The 25,136-nt window shown below is 37.2% G+C and overlaps 1 long non-coding RNA gene across 1 annotated transcript; it reads right to left on the reverse strand.

The window, feature by feature from the left end:
• Positions 1-416: 416 nt before the first annotated feature.
• LOC127101673 (uncharacterized) lies at positions 417-2,327 on the reverse strand. The gene is made up of 2 exons (XR_007794687.1): positions 1,376-2,327; positions 417-809 (listed from the first exon to the last, which is right to left on the reverse strand). It is a non-coding gene; the product is annotated as an uncharacterized LOC127101673 (long non-coding RNA).
• Positions 2,328-25,136: the final 22,809 nt, after the last annotated feature.

Below are 25,136 nucleotides of genomic sequence, written 5' to 3' on the forward strand. Positions count from 1 at the left end.
CAATGAGGGCATGCCGATGGGAAAATACAGAGTCGAACTAGATAGAGGTTGGTGCGACTGTGGAAGGTTCCAAGCCTTTCGTACACCCTGCTCCCATGTCATTGCGGCGTGCTCAAAGCTTCGAAAGGATCCATCCTACTTGCTATCTGAAGTTTACAAAGTCGCCAGCCTTTCAAATGTTTATAAAATTAGTTTTTCGGTAGTGGCAAAAGAGGATTATTGGCCAGAATATCAAGGGGACATCGTCTGGCACAACAAAGTTATGAGAAGGAAGAAAAAGGGTCGCCCTAACAGCACCCAGATTCGAACTGAAATGGATATGGAGAACAAAATGGTTAGACTATGTAGTTCATACCGTCAACTAGGTCACAATCGTAATAACTGTCCTAGTGTTGGAACGAGCATAACCAGATAAATTCAGATGTACCTCTATTGCTATATATGGAAAACTAAATTTATTTCAAAGTACCTTTGTTGCAATGTATGGACAACTAAATTTACTTCATAGTAGACGTCTGTGACGAAAAGACAGTTGTTCTTAAAAAATAACACAAACAATTAAAACAACTAGAATACAAAAACTATGCGATTACAACCATCAAAACAATTTTGAACATGTAATGCATCATCCTACGAGCGTCTTGGTCGGTCTTAATATCCACCCATTCGTGCACTTCTCCGTTTTGGTTGAACGTGGACACAAGCCATTGTATTCTTCTAATCCGTTCACCCTCTCCAATTTCTCCCTCTAACCAACTGTGCAACATCCGATTAAGATGTTCAAACGTATCTGTGTTCCAAAGTCGAACCTGTATCGGAGCCGCAACGGCAGAAAATATTACATCAACATTTCGTTTCTGAATGTATGCAGACATTGTTGAAACAAAGAAAATTGAAATTGATGAATGAACTAGACTATGAGATGAATTTGAGTGAAAATAATTGTATGCAAGACATGGTATTTATAGAGACGGAAGATGTATTGGAAAAAACACGTGGCCGCCAGTTGAAATGGCGTCCACATGAACATTACACACAGGCGCCAGGACCATTAGCGCCAGCACACAAAACACACACAGGCGCCAGAGGCATTGTCGCCTCCTCTTGGAGGGCCATGCAGGGGCCACAAGCATTGGCGTCTCTTCATGAGGCCCAATGCATGTGCGCCAATGCATCTGGCGCCTCCTCTTACTGGTTTGGGGGGTGTGCCAATTCATCTGGCGCATCCTCTACAAACTTGGTTATTTTCGATTTTTTTTTAAAAATTTGGTTATTTTAAAAAAAAATCCAATCAAATGAAATTCAATATTTAATTTAAGAATTTTATTTAGAAGAAAAAAAGACAAGGTCAAAAAACCAAAACACACCAACTTACCGAAATCAAAAAATTACAAAGTCCTGAGAGACATAAACCAAACCTAGTCAAACCACGAAACCATCACGGAAGGGTATGCAAATAAATCAAATACATCAAAGTGGTTTTTTTAAAAATAACTAAAGTAAAAGAGCACACACGACATACAGTATCCGACGAACCCGTTTATGGGCGCGAAACCAAAAAGTAAAAAATAGTCTAGTGTGAGCATTCACTTTTCAGCATAATGTATGAACTAACCGCCACAGACTGATTCACGAACCAAAAACCTCTTGAAAAAACCCAGCAACAATCCAACATCAAATAGAATGATGCAGATATGAAAACAATCTCACATCAATTTCAAGACTGATGTGGATATTAAGTTAGTGTCATTACAAAGAGGCAAATCTTAAATTTTGAAATTTGCAGATCTCAACAGATTTGAAGCCAATAAGAGAATCAAAAACTCAAGATATCAACTTTGTACCAGAAATACAAACTTGCAGTAAACCCATTAGAGAATGAGCTTCCACAAACGTCGAAAGTGCCACCTAGGAGAGCACTGCAACCGAGTTACAGCATAAAACAGTCAACAAGAATAAACCAACCAAAGGATGGGAAAAGATCACGACTTCGGATCTAAAGCAGTCGATTGACGATCCTCCTGGAGCGACCGTCGCCAGAACCAAACTAGAGAAGAAGAAATCAAATCTGATGCAACCCAGAGAGGGTGAAGGGTGGAGTGGGTGTCAACCTCAAAAGAGATTAGAGGTGGAAAAGGAGTTTCGCACCACCAGTTCCAGAAGCTACATGGTGGCTGGAAAAGTTTTGATGTGAGGGAGAAAGAAGAAGAGTATCGGTTTTTTAGAGATAGGGCAGAGGATCTGTTATTTTAGAGAGGGATCTAATATAAGAGGAGATGTGTCATATTCTATCTCAAACTCATCAATTTTAACCAATAGGAAAACACGTGTTATGTTAGAATTGTTGTGAATGCCCATTTTCTCAATATTTTTCATATTTTATAAGATAATTTATATATTTAATGAAATTATAATGATATTTATTGTAGACCATTTATATATTTATTAGTTATTATCATGTTATAAAATATTTTATAAAAAAAATTATAAATATCAATAACTTATACAAATTAATATATATTAGGGATTAAACTCTAGAGTAAAAATTTATAAAATATACTAGAAGGCTTTTTTTTCTATCTTTTATTCTACTCTTCTAGTATATTGATATTGATTTTGACTAATTTAATTCATATAATTAGCACAAGATTATATTGTATAAGTGATGATATAACCATCTTCTGGTTCTATTGTAAAGTGATTTTTCTTCTTCATAATATTTTTGAAAAATCTAATTCATTATCTTGTTATTCTTATTTTCTTTTTTTTTTATGTAAATGGGTTTGTTTTGAATTTAAATTTTGTTGATAAAATTCTCTCTTTATTCTTATTAAATTCTAAATTATTTATAAAAGAATTCAGTATTCAAGCATTCTTAAAAGATTATATAGTGGGAGCAATTAAAATCGTCTATAATTAGTGTGACATGCAATGCAGATAGTCGTCTGATTGATCTGGATGGTGAGTGATGTCTCAGGCACGACGTTGTCTCTTTTAGGTGAGAATGGTGGAACATTTGTTCCTCGTGTTTCTTTCTTTTTCTTTGCCTTCGGGCCTTTTGTCTTAGGTCATATGTGTGGCGAAGAACAGTAGCCCTACACACCCTTGTCTCTAATTTGTAGGATGATGGTTTGTCGTATACACCCTAAACTAGATGATTGGTCAGAGGAAATGAAGTGCCTTGATGGGACTTAATTATCATTGAGAACAAGCGCATTAAATGTCTTTCTCATAATAGGTAATTTTTCACAAGGAGTCTTTGATGCATGTCCCTATGCTAGTGAACAATGATGTAATACCCTAAGTTTCTAAGCATCTTATTATCCATTAATTGGTAGATTTTGCATCTAATAGAAAGATTAAGAGCCTTAACCTATAAAGCTTAATCTCCATAATTATCAAGAGGTCGTATGCTTAGTAATTTCACTTAATTGATAAGGGTATTATGGTCAATGGATGGAGAGCTTATTAAGCCAAAATGTGAGGTCAAAACCCCATTTCACACATTTTCTCATCTCTCTGAAGTTTAGGAATTATTAAAAGAAGAAGCTAGAGAGAGAGAGGCAGATTTTAGAGAGAAGAATGAGAAGTGGTCTTGATCAAAGAGAAATCTCCTTGCATGTTCAAACAATTGTGAGGATAGAAGACGAAGTAAGCTTGTAGATAGATTTTCTTCAAGAAATCATCACCAATCTCCTTCCATCATCTCTAATTCAGGACCTAACTTCAAAGGTGGAGTTTCTTACATATGTTTGATTGGGGTTAACACATTAGGGAATGTATGGTGGAGAGTTTTGGGGGGATATTTTCCTGATGAATCCAAAATTGGTCATTTCTCAAGAAGTGTGTGAATGATTATTTTAGTATGAAATCAGTTAATAATTTGTGTATGAACTTGATAGTTCATGTTTGATTGCTTGTGTACATTTTGATATGAATAATGCATTGCATTCTTAGTGAATATGTGATTTTCTTGCTCAATTTATTAGAGAAAATGACGATGATGCTAGTTATCTTGTTAGCATAAGAATTGCTTGAATTGACTAGAAGATTTTGTGCATAATCAATGTATGTTCTTGTTAGCATGATCCCTAGTCATTTTCTACTGCATGGATGCTTTATATTTTGAGTTGTATATGGTTTTGAGACTAATTATAGGTACCAAGAATATAAGGTGTAAAAACCCTAATTTTATGGGCTGGAATGTATAAGGGCGTGCTTGAGCCTGGCATGACTGTGTTGACCAACACGAGCATGTTCGAACAAAATTGGTTGATACCATATCCTTTGGATTTTGATGATAATAAATTATTTAAAGAGAAATTGGGTATTCTAGCATATGTTCAAGTTTGCATGATTATATGATTGGGAATAGATGAAGAGAAGCTTGAGGATTCTGCATCTAAAGATCAGACTCTGGCTCTGAAGATCACTTCTGAAGACTTTGACTATGATGGAAGATCCAGACTCTAAAGAAGCCAACTTTGAAGAAAGTCATCCTATGGTGATCCAGACTCTGAAGCTTTATAAGCTATGAAGCATACTATGAAGATATCATACTTTGAAGAATCAAGTCTGATGAAAGTCAACCTCTAAACTAGAGTCTCTTCAATCGAGGCAACTGTGATAGACTTAGAGAAATTTTGCTCACGTGAAAACTTATGGAAAAATCTCTTCTTTCATGTCTCAGCTTCAACGGATAATTCTCCTTGCATAAAGTTGTTTTCTTGATATGTCTAATTAAGTACAACAATTATCCAACCTTTTGGTGATAGTATTCAACATCTTTTTTCTCCCTCTCTATATAAGGAGAAAAATATCAGAAGAAGAAGTCTAATACACTACATGACAAGACTCGCAACCTTGACATTTCAAAGAGAAGCTACTCTATCAAAATTGCTAGACTTAGAACCTATTAACACTTGTATATTTTAGAAGTTATTAAGTCTTATAGTCTTTCTAAGTTGTATTCTGTATACACATATTCTTATATATCAAATGTAGTTGTTACCCAAATATCTTAACAATTTGTTATAATGTCAAAAATAGTTTGCTTTAATGCTTGAGCATTTGAATTCTCTTGCTTGTGTGTTTGAGCATATAAGTCTCTGACTTGTGTGTTTGAGCATTGGAAGTCTCTTGCTTAGTGCTTGAGAATTTGTAACTAGTTTGGTTATAGTGAAAATCGCTTGGAAGTACAAAGGGACTAGACTACTCTCAAGTTGTGAGAGGAACCAGGATAACTGCTTGTGTATTTGCTTTTACTTTCCTTGCTTCTACACTTAATATTTCGCTGTTGTCAACTCTGATACTCTAAGTTAGATTCTGTTTCAGAATCTGACAAGGACCCTTAGAAGTAAACCAAGGTTTTCTAAAGTCAGACTCTGAACCAAGTGTTCAAAATCTAAAGTCAGTCTTGAAAGTATGATTAGCAATCTCCAAAGCCATGAGTTAAAACTCAATGGATATGAAGAACCAATAAAGAAATCAAAGTCTCTATATTTGAAATCTGTCGGGAGGTTTGTTAAATCTTCACAAACTTAGGAGCAAAAAGAATACACTCATATGGAAGTCTCTGATGAAGATTTAGATGATGATGAAATGGATTTCATCATAAAAATATTTATGTATCTTGATAACAAAAACATGAGGTTCTCTGATAGAAGATTTGGCTTCAGAGGAACAAGCTCCAGAGTTAACAAAGATGATCAGAAGGGGTGCTTAAACTATCATAAGCCTAATCATTCATAGCTAATTGTCTAGAGCTTCCGAAGAACAAAGCCAAAAGGGGAACAACTTCAGAAGCAAGTTTAAGAAAAGTCTCATGGCAACATTGGATGAACTTGACGATGAAGAATAAGCTGACAAGAATGAAGAAGAAGCCAATCTAACTTTGATGGCATCAACATTCTTAGACACAAAATCAAAATTTGGTTCTGACTCAGATTCAGAGGATGCATATGAGGTATTCTCGAAACTCTCAAGATATTATTTAATTACCTTATGTCAAGATCTTATGGATAAATGTCAGAAGAAATCCATACATATAAAATTCATAAAAAAAACAATATGGTCTTATGAAAGATGAATTAAATTTCTCTAAAAATAAGTTTGAAAAACTAGAAAAAGATGAGATTTCTTTAATAAAGGATATGTTTGACAAACCACTTGATGAGTATGAGCTGACTCTTCAAGAGTTTATCATAACTGGATTTAACACAACCAAACTTGCATCCTTGATCTATGATGTAAGTAGAATCAAAGAAGAAGGTTTTGGTTATCATCAAAAACCTTTTAATCCAAGGACTGAAACCTTGACTAAACCATCAAATCCCTCTTCTTAAAGCTCTGATAAAAAAGGTTTGTACTCTCAGTTTGTGCCTGCTACTAATGCTAAAGTTTTAAACTAGTCAGAACCTATAAATATAGAATCAGAAAATCCTATGTTCCAAATCTTAACTCAGAAGGAGGAAGAAAATGTGGAGTCTATAAGAAATCAGTAAGAAAAGATCAGTAGTATTGGGAAAACTGAAGTTGATTAATCAGGAGTTGGTGCTTCAGATGCTTAACCAACCTCTGAATCTCATCTAATTGATATGGCCTCTGAAAAGGCTCGTGATGGTTATAAGAAGAGCATTGTTGGAATAAAGTGGTTCCTCAAGAACAATCTCATTAGTATATCAGAAGCTGCACAAAGAAATGTATGGCAATTTCTTTGTTTTTTATTCAACAATTTCTAATCTGAAATTATAATATCATTCAGTAGAACTTCACATTTATGAAAGTAGAGTTACTATGTGATAATACTAATTCTATTTGGGTTGCAAAGAATCTTATTATATCTCATAATCAAACACTTTAAAAATATTTTAAAAATTATGTGCTTGCATCTGATTGGAGAGTCAGAGTCCGAGGATGATCAGAAGCTACTGTGATCAGAAGCTCTGAACAAGCTTCTAGTGAATATCAGCCCCTAAAGCATCTCAACCTCTAAAAATTTGAATAATACTAATTGCCTCTGATATATGTCGCTATCAGGATTTTACGATAACGAAACCGGGACTAAAGAGATGCCAAAGAGAGGCAAAGTCAGAAGAGTCGCCACCAAATTTTATTTAGTTTACCTCTATCAAAGAGGAGAGGGGAAATAGTCGATAAAACCCTCGGGAAAAAAAGATGTGAATGGGAAGCGCTAAAAGAGAAAAAGGAATCGGTCTCATAACCGAGATTTGGGTTCGGAAGTCGGTTACGCAAGGGGAATGTATTAACACCCCGTACATCCATGGTACTCCATGAGAACCATTTGGGTTGTTTTACATACATGGGGATTTATATATCATTGTTTTATTTTTAAAATAATGTGTGTGAAAGATGGGGTGTTTTATTATTATAGTGCTCTCCAAGGAATGGGGCCCTTGTGCCTACGTATCACTCATTCGGGGATGAGGAATCAGAGCTCCGTAGTTAGGAGTAGAAAATGTTTGTGTGTTGGTTGTTTTTACCTTTGAGAAAAGGGTTTTCGGGATGATGCCCTAAGGCACAAAAAATGAGTTTGATGAGTTGTGTTGTTTTTACCTTGAATAAGGGTTTTATGAAATGAATGTTTGTGATTATATTGCACTAAAGTCTACAGGCGGAGGCGATTATTCTAAACAACAAGTCAAGCGTCTTGCATCCAAAATAATCATAGTAAGGGTAGGGATGCTCTATTCTTACTCATTCTTCACCACTTAAGGCTCGTGGGGCACAATAACAATCGTAATTATTAAGTGTTTTGAATTGGATTATGAAAATGCCACTTGATGTTGAATCAAGGGTTTGTTTATTTGATTATGAAATTTGCCTTATGCAACATGCATGCAAAGTAACCAAACAAGAAATTAAAGGGTCTCATTGTAAGGTAGCCCAAGAGAAAGCCTTTTGTGTGCAAAAGTGACCTAAGCTAAACAAAGGATAATGGTCTTACAAACATGTCCCCCTAAGGTGGTGCCATGATGCCATTCTTACAACATGCATGTAAGTGACGAATGAAAACCCAAGTGTTTACAAAGTATCACAAAGAGTAAAGGAAGGCCTCCAAGCAAAGATCCTAAGATGAGATCCTCTAAGTCCAAGTTGATTAAGAGTGGAGTGAATATTTTTGGTCTTATCATTTTATCATGTTTTTGTTGTTTTTAATGTATGATGGAAATAAAATAAATAACAAGTAAATAAATATGCATGATGAGTTTGTACAATGATGATGGTAATGAGTACTTGAATGTAAATTACAAGGTAATGACATAAAAGTAAATTACAAGATAAATAATGACATCATCACAATAATAATGGTTAGTAAATGTAAATGACACAAAATAAACCACAAGTTAATGGTAACAAAATTACAATAACAAAGGTTAATGATAAACCACAAGTATAATTAGTGTTTACTAACCAAAAGCACAAAAATATGTCACTAACATCTTTTGTTTTGTAGCTTGAGCAATCATGTGATCCAAGGATTCTAGGAGGCCCCTATGCTCATTGGTGTGGCCAGATGAAGTTGAAAGCAAGCATGACAATGGTTCCCAAAGCTCTAAATCATCATATATGCCTCCCAAGTATCTCAATTTGTCAATTGACCAAAGCAAACCAAAGGGCTTGAGGATTGTTTCCCAAGGAAACCCTAATTCAATTGTGCATCAACTGTGCCTTGCTCATGAAGCAACCTCAACCCATGATCAAATACAATCAAGGGAAGTTCTTTCATTCATCATCTCATGCATATTTGAGCTTATGTGAGTGTCCTCAATCATCAATTCATCAAGATTTGAAGTTTGGACTTGAGAAGTTGATCAATCAATTTATCTGACTATTTTGAAATCCACTGAGACCTAACTTTTGATGTGTTTGTCAAATGAAGATGACCCCAAGAGCAAAAATATTCTTAAGAACCATATTAACAACGTTCATGTTCATCAAAAATACATTTGAAACTTGGAAGGTCATCATTCATTTCAAAACATTATAGGTCATTTTGACTGAAACCCTAATTTTGGGTCAACTTCTTCAACAAGCTTCTTCACCAATTGATCAAATTTCTCAAGGGATACTTCAAATTTCATCATATTATGCATATATGATCTACCATGAGCCTAAAAAGTCAAAAGAATTGCAAGTTAGCAAGTTGGTTGATGGTGGTTGGCCAGATGAATTCATCTAATCAAAACTAGGTCCCCCTAGACCCTATCTCCTACAATTTTTATCATATGAAAATGATTCCAAAATAAAATTTACTATAAATGACACTCCAAACAACTTTCATGTTGAAGTCTAGAGCTAATTTTTCTTGGAAAGTCATTTTCTATACTAAAATATTATAGGTCAGTTTGTCTAAACCCTAATTTGAAAGTCAACTTCCCAAGGCCATAACTTGCTCATTTTTTAAGATATGAAAGATTTAAAAGTTGAAAAATAAAGTCTATGGTGTCTACTTCAACATTGATGTTTTAAGTGAGAGCTAAATCAACTTTTATGAGCATGTGATATGAGGATACGTTATAGGTCATTTTGGACCAATACCATTGAGCAAGTCATTTTCCTCAACTTCAAAAATGTATACCTCACTCATCCCAAGTCCATATTATGTCCAACTTGTGACCATTTTGAAGGTTTTTGAAAGTGCTACAACTTTCATGAAGAAACTTTTCTCATTTGGAGCTCACATAAAAAGTTAGGCAAGGTGGAATAATTGAACATATGGCTTGACACTTAGAAAATATTTTGACATGTTGAAATTTCCAAACTTACACCTCAAAATTCACCATGATACAAGTTCCAAATGGAAATGTGTTCAACATAACCGTTGTTCCTCTTTATCTAAGATTTTCAAAGAGTCCTAATCCATTCATTTTGGACAAAGTTTAAGGAGTCTGCGCATGGCTTAAACATGGTTGTATCAGTTGGCAAGATTCATGCTTCAAATATTCAAATAACTTTTCCTTGCAATCCAAGCTTCATGCAAACCTCATTTCAATTGACCGTGGACCTTTTTGCATTGCTTCATGGGCCTGCACACGCACATGCAAGCATGTACATTGCATTGCCAATTTTGGAAGTAATTTCAAGTGTGCAAATAACACTTACCATTTGCTATAAATAGAGGTCTAATGCTTCAGTTTGAAGGACCTTGCGCGCCAACTTTGAATCCCTAGCTCCAAACCTTCACCATTCAAAGGAAAACCTGATAAATTTCAATTGAAATTTGAGTTTGAATCTCACTGTTTGGAGATTCAAAAACTCCAGGATCCAAAGCTTTGCATCCTTCTTAATCCACTTCCACAAGTTCCCTAAGCAAGATCAAATATGAATTGAAGCAATAGAGATCCATTTCTGCACAGTATTGAAGGTATTTTTCTAGATTTTTCTTCTCTTCGATTCTCTCTCAGTTCTCATCAATTCTCCTAGATCTTTGGTTGTCTAAAGTCCTACCAGTGTAGGCAAGAAGATTGAGTTGCTTTGAGGTCAAATCGAAGCAACTCAGTTGACACACCTCAAAATTCAATTCCATGTCTCTCTCTATATATTTTGAGTTAGGTTAAATTGAGGTGATATTCGTGATCTATGCCATTTTATTTTCCAGAGCATGTCCTCCTTTTTCATTTCTCTTATGGTGATGAAAGAACCCGTCCGACCTGGGTCATCGGAGAAGATGACTGGCCTTTAGCTCCAGCGATGAGCTGGAAGTGTTCAGAGCCTTTGATTTGTTTTAAAACATTTTAATCTGGAGCGCTCATTGTGATTACCAAGCGTGTGGACAATTGACTAGCGCACATCATGCAACACGCGTTCTCCACCACTTGATCTGCCACCTCAATTAATGAGGGAGATCAAGTGGTCCACATTTTATATTATCTGATTTGTATTTCTATTCCTTTGATTTTCATTAATTCGAATTAATTTTAATATTGATCCAAAAAATATGAGAGTTTCACCAAAAAAAATTACATAAAATCCTATTTCATTTTCTGAATTAAATTTTTTTTGGATCATTATTAATATTTTTCATGATTTAATTGATTTTGTGAATACTTTTAATTGTTTAAAAATACTTCTAAGTTTCCAAAAATTCTGAATTTTTTTCTCCAAGGTCCTTTGACCTTGTTTGACCAATGATAAATCTCATGGCCATTTCTTTGGTGTTTTGATGAGGTTTTAGGAAATTGACCAACCATGTTTAATTTAATGCATTATTTTTAATATTTTTAATTGATTAAATGCAAAATTAATTGTGTAGAGCCATTTTAATTGCCTTTGTGAGTTTGACTTGTATTGTTGGGCCTTGGTCAAGGTTGATTTAACTTTGTTAGGTTAAGATCATTGAATTTAGGGGATCGATGGAATGTACATTCCATCTCCCAAAATAAATGAATGATCTTAACTTGGTAAAAGTCCTCCTTTGTCCAGTTTGAGTTTGATCCATTTCCCCTCCCTCTTCATCTCAATCCCATTCTCTTCTCATTCATTTCATAGGCCTATGGTATCTCCATATCCTAAGGCTAGTTGATTGCAAAATCAACATAAGTATGGATGAGATTAGGTCCACCCCACTTTGCAAATTCTTTTTGTGTGTGATATGTTTCATGGGCATAGTTCATCATACTATGTCTCTAATATGCATTAACACCAAAATTCTATTGCTCGGCCTCAAATAGTTGTGACTTCTACATAAGTCCTATTATGATTTCTTAACATAGCGCTAAATTTTGACACAAAAGGCATAACATTCTAGTTAGTGAGATTGTAAGTCTCCCCTCTTTCATGGTTTTGTGTGGAAACTTGGCCTTTTTTCCTTCCTTTAGAAGATGTCTTGGTTCAAGGATCCATGCTTGAGATAAGTGGATTGAGTATTCTCCAAAGAATGGCTTAAACAAACGAGAAAAAGCAAAAGAAATATTAACTTCTAACTTATTAACAACTAACACTTAATTTAAAGTCCTTTATTTTAATGCACTTTATTTTTTTAAAACTTTATTCATTTGCCATTATTCATACCATTCTAATTGTTTATGTTAAATGTCATTTTCACTTTGTCCACATGGACCATATTTTGTGATATATTTCGTTTGTGTATATTGTGTTTGTTTGTGTGGTCTTTGACCATTAATGTACATGATAAGAACAAAAACCCTAAAAATATCTTGTGTAGACTATTGGTTTGATCTGAGACAATTGGAATTAGAATTTAGGCAACATTCCCTATGCAAAGGACTTGGCCAATGCCAACTTTCATGAAACCAAGTGCTTGAGAATTGAAACTTCATCTGATGCAATATTGAATATCCATTTGAGTTCATCTGCAACATGTTCATTGTGAAGCTGTTATTTTGAACCTGTGACTTATGCCATCTTAGGATTCATCTGTTACATGGGCAAATTTGAAGAAGATCATGGAGTTGCTATGCTTGGATGGGGATATCTTTATTTGATGCCTTGCTCTTCAAGTTGATATTTTGCACATTGTTTGTTGCTTGATTCTAAAGTCCTGGGGAATTGTGAGTTTCTATATGACATTCTTGTCTATTGGATTGCAACCCTTTAGTCAGATCTTTTCAACTCTCAACTTTTAAACTTGTGCTTAGGAGTAGTCTCTTCATCTCCTCCCCGCTTCTTTAATTTCAAATCTCTCCCTCCTTTTAAAAACTTCTTCGCTTGTGTCTGTTTCTAAACTTAGACCATTTTTTGCAAACTAGAAACTTTGGCCTTATGCCATTGCATTTTTCAAAGTCTTTTCTTAAGAAAACTTGTAAATAAACTTAACTATACTTGACTTGAAATTTTCAAAAGCCAAAAAATACTAACACTCATTCAAATCATTTTAGGCCTTTGTGCCTTCCAAACTTAAATTTTTTGTTAAAAGCAATGCATCCACTTTAAAATTGATACCACGAACTATGAGGTTTTTATCCCTCATTTTATGTTGGTACGTAGGCACAAGTACGAAGGTCTTGTCAAACACAAAAATATAATTAATAAATTGTTTTCTCCTCCCTCCATTCTATTTGTTTGCAAACATCATTTGTACAAAAACACATATGCACACAAGAAAGGGCTCCCTAGGAGTACCTAGGACACTTTGGGTGCTAACACCTTCCCTCTGTGTAACCAACCCCCTTACCTGTAATCTCTGGCATTTTATTAGTTTTGATTTGAAAACTTCTTATTCTTGGGTTTTGTTAGTACTTTTCCCTTTTCCCTTGGAAACAATAAAAGCGTGGTGGTGACTCTTGTTTAATTGATGTCCAGCTTATCCATAGCTTGATGATCATGAATTTATCGCTACAGAAATTAAGTGGTGACTCTGTTGGGGAGTAGTCTCCAATGGGTTTAGCCTACTTTTGTGTGTGTATATAACTGTATATTTGATGTATGTATATTTGTTTGTGTGGTATAATCTTCTTGTCGTGCTTGGTAATCTCTTAGTGGTGAGATAAGTTCTAACCCGAACTTGAGTGCAATTAAGATAAGAGGATGGTATAGTCATGTTTGAGTTGTGTGGAGTAGTCCTTAACAAGTTGGTCTAAGACCCATCTACTCAGTGGATACCCTTTTGGATTTTGGAATATCACACAAGTATTTATGGTTAGGCATTACTATCTCTAATTTAGGGTCCGAGAAGCTGAGGACGGTAGAGCATTTAACCCCTCTTGGCCTATTTAGGACGTAGTGCGGAGATTGTTCAAGTGTAGACTTGATAACAGTTGTTACGTGATACTACACTCAGATGAGTTTCTCTTGAGAATATTATGGGTTGATGAGTCATTCATCATAACCTGTAATACCCGATAGATGGAATTAAGACTCTGGGAACTTTTTAGAACATGATCTACATGTTTTATCCTTAGTTCACTCCTTTGGGATGGTTCTTACCCAGACTCCATGCTCGTGACTCACAACAAACCCTTGATTCTTGGTTGATCCAATCAAGTCTTGTCAATATCAATAGAACTTGGGTGTCGATAAGGTGTAAACCATAATCCACCAAAATGGATGATTGATCTTGACAATGACTCGATTCATCCCTTGAACTTTGTTTGTTTGCCTTGTGTGTGATCCCTTATTTGTGATTGTTGCCTTCATGCCTTCATGCACACCATAACATTCATCACACAAAAATTTCAAGGAACTGAGGTGTTATTTGCAAATATTTTCAGACCATGGATTGTGGACAAAGGAACACTAAGAAGTACAGTTTCAGATGTCCTGATTTGAAAGAGTTAAGGAAGCTAGCATCTTTTGTATTAGATCCCTTGGACTTCAAGCAACGTCATGGAAATCTCATGTCTATCTTGTCTGCTGATGTGGTTGAAGGACCTTTGAGTGTATTAGTGCAGTTCTATGACCCTCTCTACCGTTGCTTCACTTTTCCGGATTATCAGCTTGTGCCTACGTTGGAGGAGTATGCCCATCTCTTGGGAATACCTGTTTCTAACAAAGTTCCTTCTAATGGATTGGAAGAGATTCCCAGATCTCATATTATATCTTAAGCTCTTCACTTGAAGAAGTTTGAGATAGAGGCTCATTGGGTGAAGAAAGGAGGATTGTTTGGGTTGACTTCTGAGTTCCTCATCAAGGAAGCTACTGCCTTTGCTCAAGCCAGCAGTGTGGATGATTTTGAAGCGATCTTTATGTTACTCATCTATGGATTAGATTTGTTCCCTAACATTGACGGTTTTGTTGATGTTAACACCATTAGAGTTTTCTTGATTGGGAATCTTGTGCCTACTTTGGTAGGTGATATGTACTCTCTTTGCATCTAAGTAATTCTAAAGGTGGTGGAACGATTGTCTGTTGCATTCCTCTTCTGTACAAGTGGTTTATTTCGCACTTGCCTTAGACACCGACTTTTGTAGAGAACAAACAATGTCTACGGTGGTCTCAAAGACTTATGTCTCTCACTAATGATGCTATAGTTTGGTATGATACTTCATTAAGCAGTTTGAGGATTATTGATAGTTATGGTGAATTCTCTAATGTGCCTCTCATTGGTACACAAGGAGAAATTAACTACAACCATGTTTGGCTCGTCGTTTACTTGGGTTCCCTTTGAGAGACAAATCTAATAACATTTTGTTAGAAGGCCTTTTCTATAAAGAGGGTAAAGATCCCCAACATTTGAAGCATAAGATTGTGCATGCTTGGCATAATGTGCATAGGAAAGGAAGATCCGAGCTTGGTCCGTGAAATTGTGTAGCTTTGGAAGCTTACACTCTTTGGATGAAGAAAAGAGCTTTGGAGTTGAAGATGTGTTATCCTTGTGAGAGACCTATGTATATGGTTGTGGTTGAGCCATTAACTCTCCCTAACCAGGATGTAGAGGAGTAGGAAGACGCATTCGCCAAGATGAAACAAGAGAAAGATATGTGGGAAGAGCATTTCCATGCTTTGAGCAGAAAGCATGAAGAGTTGCAACTTGAGTCTAAGGACAAAGATGCACTTATTGAGCTACTTGAAGACCGAGTGACAAAGAGACAGAGAGAGCTAGAGGTTTCATCTTCTTCTATTATGCCTCAACCTTCCGTCGCTTGGAAGAAGATTATTGATCAACTTGTCCTCGAGAAGACTCAGATGAAGGCTTCTTTTGAGACCGAGATCCGACGCATTCGAAGGAAGTACGCGCCTACAACCAGATCTTCTGACATTGTTGTTAGGGATCCTTAGGATGAATAGTCTCATTTCCTCTTGTATTTTTCATTTGGTTTCTGAATTTGTACTCAGTGTAATCCTTCCAATTATATAAATAAAAGACATTTTTATGGTCATATCAAATTATTGAAATTATTGTTAAATGTATATATTTGAGAATAATATAGTAAGTTCCTTGAAAATAAAAATAATCAAGCATTGCATTTCATGCATCATTTGCATAAGCAGGTTTCTCTTTCTCCATATGTCTCATTGGTGTTTCTTCTGTGCTTCAGCCAAGCTGACACATTGATACAATACTCGCCCCAGTCACTCCAGAATCATGGAACATCTTGAGCAAGAAAATAGAGACTTGAAAGAGGAGATCACCCGCCTGACTGCCATGATGGAGTCAATCTTAGCTGCTCATAGCCAGTCTTCTCCAACACCCGCAACTCCTTCTCCTCAGGGGACTGTCATTTCCGAGGTGGCTACCTCTACCAACATGCCTGCCGGATTCCTGTGGGGAATGCCGCTGAACATCGTACCTGAAGGTTTTGCGCCTATGTTTGCTTCTATGCCGACATCTAGCCCGGTCATGTCTGTGCTGCCGCCTGTTGTGCATACCCTGCCTCATGTAGAAGACACCATCTATCATTCTGAGTCGTCTGAGGGTCCGGGTGTGTATGAGAAGGTGGATGAGATGAAGGATCAATTCCTTGAGCTGCGTAAGGAGTTGAAAACTTTGAGGGGTAAATACTTGTTTGGGAAGAGTGGTGCAGAACTGTGTTTGGTCCCAAATGTGAAGATTCTGGTGAAATTCAAATTGTCTGACTTTGAAAAATACAAAGGGAATACCCGTCCGCTCAGTCATTTGGTGATGTATGCCCGAAAAATGTCTACTCAAACAGATAATGATCAGTTGTTGATCCATTATTTTCAAGACAGTTTAACCGGTGCCGCTCTGAGGTGGTACATGGGGTTGGATAGTGTGAGCATTTGCACATTCAACGATTTGGGCAAAGCAATATAAATACAATGTTAATATTGCTCCTAATAGAGATCAATTGAGATCATTGTCTTAGAAGGACAAGGATACATTCAAGGAGTATACGCAGAGATGGAGAGAGCTTGCTGCTCAAATCACCCCTCCTTTAGAGGAAAAGAAGATGACTAAGATTTTTCTGAAACTATGAGCTTATTTTATCATGAGCGGATGATTACCAGTGCCCCCAGTGACTTTACCGAAATGGTAAACATGGGGATGAGGCTAGAAGAAGGTGTCTGAGAAGGACAGTTGTCTAGAGAGGAGGTGTCATCCAGCAAGAGGTATGGCAACAGTTTCAGTAAGAAGAAGGACAATAAAGCTAATGCAGTGACCGTTGGGAGGCAGAGGAGGCCTCATGTAAGGGGAAATTAAACATCCCGTCAACATCATCATCAAGTATCTTCATTCATTCCTGTATTTTCAGCAAATTAATCAACACCAATTCAAGAACAACAACGTCAACAACAACAACCACATCAACGAACAAACACCTACAATAACACCAATACCAACAATCATCAGCAACAAACTTTTAAGAGGAAGAAGGTCTTTCTCGACCCAATTCCAATGACGTATGCAGAATTATATCCCTCTTTGGTTCTCAAGAACCTATTACAACCAAGAAATCCTCCGCAAATCCCCGAACCACTTCCCTGGTGGTACAAACCAGAACTCTGTTGTGCTTTTCATCAAGGAGCTCCAGGACATGATATAGAGAAATGTTACCCCTTCAAGTATGAATTTCTGAAGCTGGTTAAGAGTGGAATGGTGTCCTTTGAGGACCGTGTGCCGAATGTTAAAGCTAACCAACTGCCTACACATGGAAATTCATTTGTTAATATGGTAGACAAAATGGTGTCCTTTGAGGACCGTGCGCCGAATGTTAAAGCTAACCAACTGCCTACACATGGAAATTCATCTGTTAATATGGTAGACGGTTGTCCAGGGGAGTTCAAGGTATTTGATGTACGCTTCATTAGAAGGTCCTTGGTGAGGATGCACAAGGACATTTTCTTGGTTAGTGATTGTGAGCATGACCATGATGGTTGTGCTATCTGCAGTGTCAACCCTAGAGGTTATATGATTGTGAAGAGAGACATCCAGCGGTTGATGGATGAAGGCTTGATCCAGATTATTCAATCCCGTCAAATAGATGATGATGTCAATGTTATAGTACCGGTTTTCAAGAATCATGTGAGAGTGGTTATTCATTATGACAGTAGCAGCAGTAACAGTGTCAGCAAGAGATCGGTATCGCCGTTGGTTATATGGTTGGTGGGTCCAGTCCCGTACGCATCCGATAAAGTTGTCCAGTATCAGTATAAAGAAACTATGGTGAAAGATGGTTAAGAGGTTCCTCTGCCTACGACCAGTTCTGTTGTAAGCATTGATGATGTTACCAAGGTGACCCGCAGTGGTCGTGTGTTTGGGTCGGTGTTCCTAAAGAATGTAGAAGATTCGACTGATAGTAAGAAGGTTGAGGTTCCTGTTGTAGAATCAGTTAGTGCTCCAAGGTGTTAGTCTGGTGAATCCAGCAGCTTGAAGCCTAATGACGATGATGAGGTACTCAGGCTGATTAAGAAGAGTGAATTCAATATGGTGGAGCAGCTGCTCCAAACCCCCTCGAAGATCTCAATACTGTCTCTGTTGATGAATTTCGAAGCACTGCAGAAAGTTCTTGAGCAAGCCTATGTGGAACACGATGTTATGGTGGATCAGTTCGATCATATTATGGCTAACATCACTTCTTGCAATAATCTCAGTTTCTGCGATGAAGAACTCCCCGAGGAGGGTAGGAATCATAACTTGGCTTTGCATATCTCTATGAACTGCAAAGATGACGCTTTGCCAAATGTGCTAGTTGACACCGGATCTTCATTGAATATGCTTCCAAAGTCAACATTGTCGAAGCTATCGTATCAAGGAGCGCCTATGAGATATAGTGGCGTGATCTTCAAATATTTTAACGGTTCGCGCAAAATTGTGATTGGCGAAGTGGACCTTCCTATGAAGATAGGTCCGAGTGAATTGCAGATTACTTTTCAAGTAATGGATATACACCTGGCATATAGCTGTTTGTTGTGAAGGCCATGGATTCACGAGGCGGGAGCTGTTACCTCCATGTTGCATCAGAAGCTCAAGTTTGTTAAGAATGGAAAGCTAATTATTGTTGGCGGGGAGAAGGCACTGTTAGTCATCCACCTGTCATCTTTCTCTTATGTTGAAGCTGAGGATGAGGTTGGAACTCCGTTCCAAGCCTTATCTATTGCTGTTGAAAAGAGAGTTAGGGCACCTATGTCCTCATTCAAAGATGCAAGGAAGATTGTTGAAGATAAAAATGTTGATTAGTGGGGGCAGATGGTAGAGGTCTATGATAATAAGAACATAATAGGTTTGGGTTTCCAACAAGGTTCGTCAGCTGTCATATCTGAAGATACGCAACTCAGTTTCCGTAGCGGAGGGTTCATTCATGGCAACGAACAACACTTAGCTAATGTTCTAGAGGATGTCGAAGAGGAATACTGCACCAGTTTTGTGACGCATGGAAAAGCTTGCAACAATTGGACTGTTGTTGATATTCCTGTTATTATGCATCGATCTAAGTAATTGCTTTTATTTGTTTTTGAAAATCCTTCTCCTATGCCTAAGGGAGAAGTGAACATTGTTTGGGCATTTTCAATTTGATCATTAATAAAATATAATTCTATTCATCCATATCTATGGTGTTTTGTTTTTACTTTTTTCTTTATTCAGATAATGGTAATCACAAAAAACATGAATAAATTATATAATTGCCCATCTGCATGATATTTGGTCACAAACTCACTTCTCTAAAATCCAAATATCAAATCATTATGCAGGTTGGTTTCTAACCCCATTGAATACAATGATCCTTCTCCTTCTCCAAATTTTGAATTCCTTGTGTTCGAGGCTGAGGAGGAAAGTGATGAAGAAATAAGTGATGAATTGTCTCGTCTTCTTGAGCGTGAAGGAAAAGCCATTCAGCCATTCGAATAGCAGATTGAGCTAGTCAACCTGGGTTCCGAAGATGATGTGAAGGAAGTCAAGATTGGGTCTCAACTGTGTCCAAATGTTAAGAAGGCGTTGATTGATCTTCTCCGAGAATATTCAAATGTGTTTTCTTGGTCCTATCAAGACATGCCTGGTTGGGATTCTAAGATAGTGGAGCATAAGTTGCCGTTGAAGCAAGAATGCCCTCTAGTCAAGCAGAAGTTGAGAAGAACACATCCTGATATGGCAGTGAAGATCAAAGAAGAAGTGAAAAAGCAGATCGATGCCAGTTTCCTTGTGACTGCCGAGTATCCGCAGTGGGTGGCCAATATTGTGCTCGTTCCGAAGAAGGATGGAAAAGTTTGTATGTGCGTTGATTATAGAGATTTGAACAAAGCCAGTTCGAAAGATGATTTCCCTCTGTCACACATTGATATGTTGGTGGATAATACAACTAAAATTTAAAGTCTTTTCGTTTATGGATGGATTTTCTGGATATAATCAGATCAAGATGGCACCTGAAGATATGGAGAAGACCATATTGATTACACCCTGGGGAACATTCTGTTATAGAGTGATGTCTTTCGGTTTAAAGAATGCTGGTGCAACTTACCAGGGAGCAATGACTACTCTTTTTCATGATATGATGCATAAAGAGATTGAAGTCTATGTTGATGATATGATTGCTAAATCCATTGTTGAAAAGGAACATGTTGAGCATTTGTTGAAGCTATTCCAACGTTTGAGGAAGTATAAACTCCGCTTGAATCCCAATAAATGTACTTTTGGTGTTCGTTCTGGTAAGTTGTTGGGCTTTATTGTCAGCGAGAAGGGTATTGAAGTTGATCCTGCCAAGGTCAAAGCAATACAAGAGATGCTTGCGGCCAAAACTGAGAAGCAAGTCAGGGGTTTTCTTGGCCACTTGAATTATATCTCAAGATTCATTTCCCACATGACTGCTACATGTGCACCTATATTCAAGCTTCTTCAGAAAGACCAAGCTTGTGATTGGACCGAAGACTGCTAGGAAGCTTTTGATAGTATTAAAGGATATCTACTTGAACCTTCGATTTTTCTCCACCTATTGAAGGAAGACCATTGATCATGTATTTGATTGTGCTTGAAGATAGTATGGGTTGCGTTCTTGGTCAGCAAGATGAGACTGGAAAGAAAGAATTTGAAATTTACTACCTTAGTAAGAAATTTACTGATTGTGAGACTCGGTATTCTATGCTAGAGAAGACTTGTTGCGCATTGGCTTGGGCTACTAAGCATCCGCGTTAATATATATTGAACCATACCACTTGGTTGATATCCAAAATGGATCTAATCAATTATATATTTGAGAAGCCTGCTTTAACTGGGAGGATTGCCCATTGGTTGATGTTGTTATCAAAATATGATATTGAATACTGATCTCAGAAAGCAATCAAAGGTAGTATCTTGGCTGACCATTTGGCTCACCAACCGATAGAAGATTACCAGGAAGTGCAGTATGATTTTCCTGACGAAGAGATCTTGTACTTGAAAATTAAAGATTGTGATGAACCATTGCTTGAAGAAGGGCCAGAACCTGGTTCCCATTGGGGCATGGTATTTAATGGAGCTATTAATCAATATGGTAATGTCATTGGTGCAGTTATTATTACTCCTAAAGGCACACATTTTCCATTTACAGCTAGATTGACCTTTAAGTGTACAAACAATATGGCAGAATATGAAGCTTGCATTATGGGGCTTGAAGAGGCCATTGATCTCAGAATCAAGTATTTGGATGTCTATGGAGATTCAACTTTGGTTGTAAATAAAATCAAAGGTGAATGGGAGTCGAATCAACCTGGTTTGATACCATATAGAGTTTATGCGAGGAGGATTTCAACTTTCTTTACAAAGGTTGAATTTCATCATATCCCTCGAGATGAAAACCGGATGGAAGATGTTCTTGCAATGTTGGCTTCCATGATTGTGGTGAAATATTGGAATGAGGTTCCCAATTTGAATGTGACGCGTCTTGATAGGCCATCTCATGTATTTGTTGTTGAAGAGGTCAAAGACGAAAAGTCGTGGTATTATGATATGAAGTGTTTCCTCCAAAGTCAGATTTACCCGTCTGGGGCATCATTTAAAGATAAGAAGACTTTGAGAAGATTATTCAGAAATTTCTACCTGAATGGTGATGTGTTATATAAGAGAAATTTCGATATGGTTCTGCTCAGATGCGTGGATAGACACGAAGCAGACTTATTGATGACTGAAGTCCATGAAGGTTCCTTTGGTACTCATTCCAATGGACATGCAATGGCGAAGAAGATGTTGCAAGCAGGTTATTATTGGACGACAATGGAATCTGACTATTGCAAGTTTGTGAAGAAATGCCATAAGTGTCAAATTTATGCAGATAAGATTCATGTTCCTCTGACACTGTTAAACGTCATTTCCTCCCCATGGCCCTTATTCATGTGGGGAATTGATATGATTGGCATGATCGAGCCCAAAGCTTCGAACGAACATCGTTTCATTTTGGTGGCAATTGACTACTTCACAAAATGGGTTGAAGCGGCATCGTATGCAAATGTAACCAAGCAAGTTGTTGTAAGGTTTATCAAGAATCAGATCATATGCCGTTATGGTGTGCCAAGTAAGATCATTACTGATAATGGATCGAAGTTGAACAACAATATAGTGGAAGCTCTTTGCAAAGACTTCAAGATTGCACACCATAATTCTTCTCCCTACAGACCTAAGATGAATGGGGTTGTTGAAGCTGCAAACAAGAACATCAAGAAGATTATTCAGAAGATGGTTGTAACATACAAAGATTGGCATGAGATGCTCCCATTTGCTTTACATGGGTATCGTACATCCATTCACACTTCAACAGGGGAAACCCCTTTCTCTCTTGTATATGGTATGGAAGTTGTGCTCCTCGTAGAGGTTGAGATCCCATCACTGCATGTGTTAATGGAAGCCAAGTTTACTGAGGCTGAATGGTTTCAAGCTAGGTATGATTAGCTGAATTTAATTGAAGAGAATAGATTGACTGCCATGTGTTTTGGTCAGTTATATCAGCAGAGAATGAAGAAAGCTTTTGATAAGAAGGTCATACCTCGTGTACTCAGAGAAGGTGACCTTGTGCTCGAGAAGATTCTATCTTTCAAACCAGATTCTAGGGGCAAATGGACTCCTAATTACGAAGGCCCATATGTTGTTAAGAGAGCCTTTTCAAATGGTGCTTTGATTCTTATAACTATGGATGGTGAAGAGTTCGCACGTCCGGTGAATGCAGATGCATTCAAGAAATACTTCGCCTAAAAAAGAAAAGAACAACTCGCTAAGTTGAAAACCCGAAAGGGAGGCTTAGGCAAAAATGAGCGTCTCGATGGATTGAAAACATGAAAGGGCGATCTAGGCAAAAATGAGAGACATAAAACAGAAAAGAATTATCCCGATAAATTGAGTACCCCACTTTGGGGCAATTTATGCAAAAATTAGGGATTCTGACAAGTAACTGCATCCTGCTGATCCTCAGTTTTGAAGACGTTCTTGAGCTCAAAGGTTGGATTCTGATCCCCAGTAAGCAGCCAAGAGCATAATGGATATCAAGAGTTGGTAGAAGGATTAGTAATCATTCTATTCGATGTAACCCTTTTCCATGTAAATTACCATTTTCAACTTTGTAAAGATCTATGGAGTCTTGTCATTTACAGACTACCATTCTATTAAATAAAGTTGAACCTTTATCCAATTGTTTCTACTCTTGTTTAATTCAGCCGAATAGATTTAAATTTTATTATGATAACTTTTGAAATTAAAATTTTTAAATCAAAATCATTTTTCTTAAACATATAAAAGCATGAATTTTAAGCAATATATTTCATTTAAGAGGAATATCAACAATGGTTCAAAAGCAGTAAGCCCTAAGTGTGGAGCATTATTGGTTCTCCCCAAGCAGTAAGCACAATTTCTCTTTCATCCCCGACAACATTGTTCAGAACTCGGTGTTGGTTGTTTTTCTTTAGACGATTATTTCTTCTCTGTCGCCTCAACTGTGTTGGTTGATTAATCCCCTGTGGAGTTTAGTATGTATTCCCCAACCGAGTTTATATTTGGTCTCCAGCAGACTAAGAACGGTTCTTTGCAGCAATTTGCATAGTTCTGATAGGACTTTGGTTTCCCCACTAGGCTCCATCAGATTCGCTCCCAGTCAGAGTTTCCTTCTAGTTTCTGAGTAGTTATTTGTGTTTATCCCCTGCATGTTTGTCTCCCATTTGATATGGTGTTGACCTAAAATTCCCCGCAGACTTGATAATGGTTTTCCTCAGCAGATTTCCTTTGTTTCCCCAGCTAGGGTTGAGCCTTTGGAATATTGATTTCACTTTTCTCCAGCAGTTGTTTCCCTCTTTTATGGATTGCTCGAGAATTGTATCGATGATTCAAATCTGCGACATCTTTGTATCCTTCGTGATCGTGTTGTCAGCATAATCATCATATATACATACACATATACATATACACTCATATGATTTCATTATTGCATGATCACACTTGAGTTATATCCTCATTGGGTTGAGTCTTGATTGACTGTTTTCTTTCTAGATCTTACCTAGATCGATGCTTCATGTCCCCTAAGAGTTTATTACCCAGTAACTAGTAATGTTCTTCTTAGGTTGCAGTTTGCTACTTATTGCCTAATACCCGACAAAAGTAACGTTTTTCTCCCCAGCGGATTCATTTTCATGTTTCCCCATGAAGTATATCTTTGATATGTTCATCCTAACCGGTGACAGATATTTTCTTCCCCTGTTGTTCATCCTAACCGATGATGGATATTCTCATCTTTGGTATTCTACACAGTAAAAAGGTAGTTGTAATCCCTACTTGTTCCCCAGAGAGTTAATCCTTGATATGTTCCTCCTAACCGATGACGGGTTTCCTTCTCTTTGCGGTCTTCTGCCCAGTAACCGGTAGTTGTAAATCCTGCTTTTCTCCCTTGGCAGAGTTTATCCTTGATATGTTCACTTTAACTGGTGACGGATATCCTCTCTGTGGTATTCTATCCAGCGTTCGATATATGTAATTCCTACTTTTTGTTCAGGTGGTTTATCCTTGATATGTTCATCCTAACCGATGACGGGTATCCCCCTTAATAATTCCTAGGCAAGATTATCCTTGATATGTTCATCTTAACCGATGACGAATTCTCTTTCCTTTGAGTTAACCCTTGATATGTTCACTTTAGCCGGTGACAGATATTCTCATCTTTGGTCTTCTGCCCAGTAACCGGTAGTTGTAAATCCCATTTCTGCAGTTTTCCCCCAGCAAGTCTATTCTTACCCAGTGACTAGTAATGAATACACTTCCGGACGGCCCTCAGTGAGTCATCTTTGATATGTTACCCTAACCGGTAACGGGT

Source organism: Lathyrus oleraceus, chromosome 7 (assembly GCF_024323335.1).
Source record: "Lathyrus oleraceus cultivar Zhongwan6 chromosome 7, CAAS_Psat_ZW6_1.0, whole genome shotgun sequence".
Classification (NCBI taxonomy): Eukaryota; Viridiplantae; Streptophyta; class Magnoliopsida; order Fabales; family Fabaceae; genus Lathyrus; species Lathyrus oleraceus.